Source organism: Mytilus galloprovincialis, chromosome 7 (assembly GCF_965363235.1).
Source record: "Mytilus galloprovincialis chromosome 7, xbMytGall1.hap1.1, whole genome shotgun sequence".
Taxonomy (NCBI): Eukaryota; Metazoa; Mollusca; class Bivalvia; order Mytilida; family Mytilidae; genus Mytilus; species Mytilus galloprovincialis.
The window spans coordinates 34,684,946-34,693,688 of record NC_134844.1 but is presented as its reverse complement, the minus strand read 5'-3'; the positions used below and the strand labels follow the sequence as shown (position 1 = coordinate 34,693,688).

The window sequence follows — 8,743 nt, the reverse complement described above, 5'->3', positions numbered from 1 at the left end:
TTATTTGTTTTGAGTTTGTGCCCATTAATTCTTTCGTTCTATTGGTGTGACTGATACCTTCCTCTATCGATATTTTCTGTTACCTGTTCTAATTGTACTGTTATGAGGTTGCTATTATTACTATATTCTTGATATTCATTATAATCTGAATAGTAGTGATGGTAGTACGACCAATTATCATGTTGATAGTAGGGGTAATGGTAACTGTACTGATAAGTCGTTGAGAGATCAACTGTTTATTGGTATACAGACCCCTGGAGAGGATGAAAAACTGAAAGTACAAATTAACAATCATAAGCATACTATTAAGTCAACACTTATACAATAAATGTCAAAAGTAGTACATTCACACAGAAAAAGGTTACACGCAAGTATCTATATATGTAATAAAAATGACAGGTTGCATATGTCATGGACTGTACTTTTCATACCGTGCACGATAAAAATAAAATCACACACGATAAAACTGTGCAGTACTGTATTTCTAGAAAATTCGAGCGTGATCCTTGTCTACATCAATAAAACACAAAAATAAATCCTTATATGTGGGATTGACAAATAATGAATGGAATTTAAGGGGCAAATGCATACATAAAAAATACAAACAGTAGTGTAAATTCACAGCGGCAATATTTTTTTTATCTCGTGCGTAAATGAACACCAATAATCAAATATGAAGTTGCATAAAATGTATAATTCAACAATATGCACAACGATATATAAAATGTGCACAAATATAAAAGCTTAACTTACTCAAGTGGTGGATAAAACTTCAAATAGAAAAAAACAACGTGTTTCAGTTTTGACAAATATCGAGGGATAGATGAGACTGTGGAGTGAAATGACAAACAAAAGGACGACATGGTCAATTCGGCACTTTACCAAAACAGTATACTTCTCCTCTGATTTCTTATGAAATCATTACGTTTTCAAATATTATAGGATGTCATATGAAAAATTAACATGTGTGTCCTTAACAATGTTATAATAATTGTTTATGTATCAAATGTGGTTGATTAAACACAATGTCACTATCATAGTCACTCAGCTTCAAGGATCGAAATGGTATAAGTAATCGGTTTTAAGTGAAAGTTTATGTTAACGGTACTTGCACTATACAGAATAAAGTATGTATCTGTGATTGCATCTTTTAAAGCATCTAAAAATGTGTAGTCCTCTTTTTTAACACTGTTTACACATGAAGGTCCAATGTACTTCTTCTGTGTAGGCAAATGTGCATGTTGGTTCAATGAAGGTAAAATTGATTCCCATGTTTGATTTAGTGATTCTGGGAATGGATTATTCCAATCACAAGTAGATAAAAGCCTTAAGGTTGGACTTATAAATAACTTGTCCTTGCTAAGCTAATTTGGTCATACAAACTGTTGACTGTTGACAGAAATCCCTGGCGTGTAAATGGCTTGTAGGTTGCACTTTGTAAATTTTGATTTGCAAGTCACGCCTCTTTTGGGGAGAAATTGAATGTGCATAAAATACTGCTACTGTTTACATAGTTGTTGCCATGGATGCAAAGTAATTTTTTTTTAATTAAGACTTGATTGGAGAATTAAATGGATATAAATAAAAATGTCTATTTATTTAACTTATTTTTCAGGAGGACTGGAAGACATTTGGGTGTTGAGTCAAATTTAATGGAAATATTCAGTGCGAACCTGCAATGTTTATAAATGGAGGGCAGTAAAACTTGAAAATATGCCGCACAGCTATATGTTTTTATTAGTGCAAAAAAAAGTAGTGCATGTCTCCTTTCCAGGGAAATATAACATTCTCCTCAAAATTTCCTGAATGAAGAGTGACTGCATATGCAATTTAGGCAGTTCCTATGGAAAACTGCATTGCTGGTTTTACACAAGTGCAACCTATAAGGTAAATAATGGGAATTCACCCCTCAGCCTCCCTGGGATCCCAATTTCGGACCCCTTTTGGGTTTTCATTTTACAGAAACAACATGGAATCATTGTGGAATGCATTTGCTTTAGCTTTGTCTAAGAAAAGTGAAAAAAAAATATGGAAATTATGACTGTACAGTGTGGGTTGGAGCTTTGAAGCATGGGGTCTATGGGAAAAAAGTTATGAATTGGCCTGATGGCACTAGAACTCTTGAAAGAGCTCACAGATTATCTTATATGCTAGATAAAAGAATATTAAAAGAAAATCTTCCCCGTTTCTCTCTAAACGGCGATCCTTTAGATATTTCACACCTTTGCCATAACCCCAAATGTATTAAACCGGAGCACCTGATTTTAGAGTCGCACAGTATAAACATAGAGAGAATTTTCTGTAGACGGACAAAACAGTGTACAAATAATCATTTCCCGTGTTGTCTTATCTGATGCAGGTAATTTATTTATTTTTAACATGTCTTGATCGGAGTTTTTTGGCAAACGAATACTCTTGAGGCTGTTTTGCGGCCAGCCGTTTTGTCGGTAAAAGTTTGTTTTTCTCATAGTCTTTTTCCTCTTGATACTCATCATATATTTTATATAGTTCATGCTTTTTTGAGCATCTCTGATCTGTGTACTGCTTTGACTGCTTATATAATTTATGTTTTTCATTGTGTTGTTGAATATTTTTCAGACCTCTGGCAGCACGACTTCCTGGTTCGATGGGAACCCCAGCCGCTTTACAGAGTTTAACGATGGATTCTCCAGGGCCATTATTTACATTGTGTATAGCTGTATGTACCCTTCCTTTATAGTTTCTGGTAAATGTTACATTGCTAGGTACAGTTGCACGTATTGCACGGTTAGTTGCTTCAGCTTTTTGTGTGTTAGTGTTTTTGCATGTACGGTTTAGCATGGTAGGTCCAAGGCGATATTTTACGCATTCACGTAACAATGCTGCTGTGTTCTCTGATTTATTTAATTTAAAGTTATTTTTCAGATAAGCTGATTTTTCAGTCCATGTATTCAAACTGTTCCTATTTGAACAAACAAGGGAAGATTTTGTACACCCGTTATGATCACCCTGATAGCAAGAAACTATAGCATGACATGCATATGATAGGTGAACTTTTACCCGTACAGAGTCCATATTGAATTTATCAAAGGCAGCATTGTACTCTGCCTGACAACGTGCTGCCATATCTAATGCAAACCTTTTTAGCATTTTATCTTTCTCTGAAACTAATCGTGCCGGCATTATTTCCTTCAGACCTGACATTTTTTTAATAAAATTTCTATGCTTTGCGGACACATGTCTTGTATCTAGAAAATGAATTGGCTGAGTATTGGTTGTACCAGCTTTAAAAAGAGACTCTGCAGCTCTAAATGCACTGCTGTCAGGGTCAGTGGTAATTTCTTGAACTTCCAGACCATCATTTTTCAGGTCTAACAAGCAGTCTTTAGCCCATCGCTCCTCACTGCCTATGCTGTCATGCATTTCAATGTTTGCGGAACAGTGACCTTTGTGAGATTTAACTTTTGTTTTTGTTTTATGTTCACTCTTATTTGAGCAAAGCTTAGACACTTGTCTTGTGCTTACAATACTGTGCTTATAAGTATTATTTTCTAACATGTTATATGTACATTGGGTAGCTGGTTGAAATGGTGTTTTACCCATTCCGGAATAAATAGGGTTATTATACATTCCGTCGGCCTGAATGTTAATAGACATTTGCGGAAACTGTCATACACCTACGATTAGGATTACAATTACACTTACGGGTAGCATTTAAATATTGGGCTTTCTCAAAGTGTAAAAAAAAAATGTCGATCCAAAACAATGTAATAATAGTGATTTTTTTTTTGTGGTTGAACAACGATTTTTGTTCTTATATATTTGCAAAAATGTGTTAACATTTATTGTTGTATACGGTGTTATCCAGTATGGAAATGCTGTAATTGTACGAAGGAGGATAGAATGAACTAACATTATTTTAAAAATAAATTTAACATGAGACACACAAATTATCGCAATTGTCGTTGCAGTAGCTAGATTTGGACAATTGCTGAAAAAATTCGACAATGAATACTTTGTGTTAGGAAAGGTGCAATCAACCATAGAGCATGCTAGCATGTTTATGCTCAGACTTTATTTTCTCTTTTATTTTGTTTCAAAGAGAATGGTGAAATACAGAGGACGGGTGTTTTTGAGCTATGAATTCTTCATGAAATTACACTTGCCGTTCGGTATAACTTTACAATTTTTTATTTTTCCTAAATAGGACACACACTTTTGTCTACGTTTATGGTTCCAATATAAAAAAAAAAAAACTATTCGAGACCCCCCCCCCCCCAAAAAAAAAAAAAAAAAAAAACAGTTATCAACGAACTTTTCTATGTCGGAAATATATTTTACACTGTTCGCCAGACTCAGTTGAAATGTAGGAGTAGGTGTACCCAAATAGTTAAAACTTTGCTATCTATGTTTTCAACAGCAACAAACAAAAAATGATAAACAAGTTCCAAGTTGTTTTTCTTTTATGCAAGTATTATAATGGAGATCTTGGGAATCATTCAGTATGGACGGTTTTTTTTTTTCGCAGTGTCGATAATTATCCCCTAAGAACATGGGTGGAAATGGTATACTCTCAACATGAGATTTAACCCCTGTTCCGAGACTGGTACTTTTTTCATGAAATTGTAATATATATGAACTGACGACGTAGTAGTCGATCCAGCCATTTTCAAACGGGGGTTCCAACCCAAGATAAAAGGGGGCAACCATATATCCCTATTCAAAAGCATTGATCGGCAAGAAAAGTGGTGTTCCAGCCCCCGACCAGCCCGTAATCTCTCACTGCGACGTTGTTCATCTCACACAAAGTTTATACGCAAATCTATTCAACTGATTGTTAGGGATAAAAAAAAATGCAAAAGTGTAGCAGGCAAAAAGAAATTGTTAAAAAAAATCACAATCTGATTATGTCGGAAAGGCAACAGTTGCTGATACAAAGTTGTAATCGTGCATAACAAAAACGACACCAATATAACTATTTTAAATGAAACATTTTGTACAGTACCCTCTGAATAATATATTGTTGGTCTTAGTATACTAACCATTGCATTAAATGTACCCTGTTTCGCGGAGAAAATCAATTACTCCTGGCTGCACCTTCGGTCCTTATAAATCATTGTCTTCAAATATTCAGCTTTGTGCGGTCCTGAAGGTAAATCCAGCAAAGTGCTTCGGACACATGAAATTTTAACGTGTTGTTTAAATCTTTTTTTTTATTTTTATAGAAGACACCATTTGCTATTTTGTATCTGTATTGTTGGTTTGTTTTTGTATTTTAAGATGACCCCTTGTTTTTGTCACCTGTAATCGTAAGTCTGAAGTGTAATCCTAGGTATAGACCTAGTTTCCGCAAATGTCTATTAATATTAGGATTATCACCTCTTAATATGTTTATTTCCTTAATTAATTTTCTTTTCTGAACCAAATCCTTTTGATTGTACTCTTCTATAATTTCAGAAACAACATTAGCACTGTGTTGCATACTTGAAGTGGAAGGAGCTGGTATATTAGAACCAAGAAATAATTTCTGTAGACCAGTTGTGCTGATAGCTTTATGATTAAGTGCGACTTGTATGGATAGATTAATAGCTGCTGTTCGACGACCACGTTTCTTAGCGATCACCTCATTGTAAAGGTTGAACATTTTTGAATGGTAAGAACACTCATTGCAGCTTGCCTTTTCCCTCCAGGCAGCCCCTCTTTGCTGCTCTGCACTTAAATCCCATGATATGAACCCTGTACACATAGGGGATATTTGTCTGTGTTCTATGAAAACCTCATTCCACATCTGTTCAAGTTCATTGATCCGAAGGAGTCGAAAACTATTTTTCTCTGACCTGAAGTTGAAAAATGTTGCCAAAATTGAAGTGAATTAGTTTTTTTATTTGTTAAACTAAGTTTGGAAAATGTGAAAATAATTTTATTTTGAATTACCTCCCTTACAATAGTGTTTTCTTTAAATAAGCTTTTTGATCAAATGTACTCTCAAAAGTGCATATTTTTTTCTTTGCCTGTGTTTTTATATATATTATATATAAAAACCATGCACTATTTAGCTCTTGAAAATATATATAGGACTAGAAATTTTAAAATAAGTATAATCCTAGCTTGCATTTTCTTCAGATGTCACATTTAAAGAATTGGCATATAAGACACATGCCTTTTTCTTCATAGTTGTTTATAAATGGCTTTTTTTAAGCAAGTTTAATTATTTTTGAAAGCTTAATAACAAAAAAAGTATTCTTACCCTGTTTTTGTTTCATTTTCAGCACATTTTTCAACTTCTGTTTTTGTCGGAGGCTTCGGCCTTAGAAAGCGAGCTGACTTTGTAGAGGCAGGAATTAGTTGAACATTCTTTTTATGAACAGATTTAGTCACTAAGTCATACAAGTCTTTTGGTAGTCTCACAAATTTGCCTTTTTCAGCAGGTAAAGTCTTATTTCTGCATTTTTTCCCCTTATTATATGGCTTGTTTCCTTTAGTTGAACATTCTTTTTATGAACAGATTTAGTCACTAAGTCATACAAGTCTTTTGGTAGTCTCACAAATTTGCCTTTTTCAGCAGGTAAAGTCTTATTTCTGCATTTTTCCCCCTTATTATATGGCTTGTTTCCTTTCTGAAATGTGTATTTCCTTAGACGCCATGGGATTAGACCCATTGTTATTGTAAGAATTGTTTGAAATGCACTTTATTCCAGTATTTTAATATTTAAACATCAAATATAGGACCTTACAACTAAACAATCATGAATGACTAAGTTTTTTGTTTATATCTGATGGAACTGAAGGTGACCCCAGATGTAAGATTTTTTATATAAATCATATAAAAATCATCATGATGGCTAATCTCATTATTTTGTAATTTGACAAGTTCATATAATTTGACCTCTCTTCATTTAATTTTTTTATCAGTGCTGACAGGCTTGTGTGCTATAACATAAACAGAAAGTAAAGATAAGGTGTATGTTTTTGTTATAGGGATAGTTTTTTGAAGCTTGTATGACAACTTTTTATGCATTTTATGGTATAGTACATAAAGAAGACAAAAATTCAACAAAATAAACAGATTGTAGTAAAACTAACCATGATTCAAATAGCTATTACACAAAGGCACAAGAAAAACACAAATATATAATGAGTTTATTAAGTAGACAAAAAAAATAATAATTTGAATAAAAAGAAAAAAATAGTGAACAGGAAAAAAACACATCTTGCCGCAAACAGGATATAGTTACTAGAAGTATTATAAAAATACAATAATGAAAAAACTACCATTGTAACTTATTATTTTCTATTACTTACATAAATAACAACAAGAATATAAGAATATTTTGATACTAAAAGGGGTTTGAAAGTACAGTATAGGTTGCACTTTGTAAATCACGTGTGATTTGCAAGTCACGCCTCTTTTGGGGAGAAATTGAATGTGCATAAAATACTGCTACTGTTTACATAGTTGTTGCCATGGATGCAAAGTAATTTTTTTTTAATTAAGACTTGATTGGAGAATTAAATGGATATAAATAAAAATGTCTATTTATTTAACTTATTTTTCAGGAGGACTGGAAGACATTTGGGTGTTGAGTCAAATTTAATGGAAAAATTCAGTGCGAACCTGCAATGTTTATAAATGGAGGGCAGTAAAACTTGAAAATATGCCGCACAGCTATATGTTTTTATTAGTGCAAAAAAAGGTAGTGCATGTCTCCTTTCCAGGGAAATATAACATTCTCCTCAAAACTTGAATGAAGAGTGACTGCATATGCAATTAAGGCAGTTCCTATGGAAAACTGCATTGCTGGTTTTACACAAGTGCAACCTGTAATCAGAAGACACTCTTAAGGTGAACTCGTCCAGTTCTGTGTCCAAGGAGAGACCTAAGTTCATCTGTAACAAGAGATCTGCCAATACAATGTCGAGGTCCTTGAGATTTGTGGCATGGTCATCTGATTGAAATGCTTCGAGCACTGATCTGCAGTTTGAAGCGACTGTATCTACCACATGAGTGGGCTTTTCAGAGTTGCAAACTAAGTTCATATTAAATGATTTTGTTCCATGGTTTGATATTTGCCTACCGCTCTCTAAAAATGTTTTGTCTGGTATGAACTTCTCGAAAGTTGGGTCTAATCCAACTGGTGTCTCACTATCACACGGAAACAATAAGTAGACTGTACATTGCCGACAATTACGGTTTTGTTCACATTGACAAATTGTTGTTCCTGAATCTTCCAAGGCATACATTCCCCACAATAACCCATCCAAAGGGTAAAAATTGTGCATACGGTACATCGTTGACTCCTACATGGTGTTCAATAACATGGTGTGCTCTAATTAGGTCACGGCCTATTAACATCTGCATCTCAGACTGATTGTCAATGTCAGGAATACAACTCGCTTTGTCCTTCATGTGTGGATAACTAGAAGCTATAACAGGTGAGGGTATCTCCTCACGATTGTTAGGAATGTCGCTACATTCGATTATTTCAGGTACATTCAGACAGGATGACCCATCCAGTGACTCTAGTACGTATCCGAAAGCACTTCTTCCACTTCTGACGAACCTCCCTGCACAAGAAGCAAGTGCGTATTCGATTTCTTTGCCATTTTCTCTGAAGAAATTGAAGAAGTCTGAAGTAGCTAAAGTTCTGTTACTTTGGTCGTTTGTCACGCAGTAAACAGTTTTGAAATGTTCTGGTCTATCAGAATGATATACTTTAGCAAGTACTATCTTGGAGCAAGATTTATTAGTATTGTTTATCGAGTC

The 8,743-nt window shown here is 34.2% G+C and overlaps 1 long non-coding RNA gene across 1 annotated transcript; it reads left to right on the top strand.

Annotated features, from left to right (window-relative positions):
* Positions 1 to 1,469: 1,469 nt before the first annotated feature.
* Positions 1,470 to 7,689, top strand: LOC143082847 (uncharacterized). The gene is made up of 4 exons (XR_012980487.1): positions 1,470 to 1,887; positions 2,599 to 2,698; positions 5,437 to 5,632; positions 7,537 to 7,689. It is a non-coding gene; the product is annotated as an uncharacterized LOC143082847 (long non-coding RNA).
* Positions 7,690 to 8,743: the final 1,054 nt, after the last annotated feature.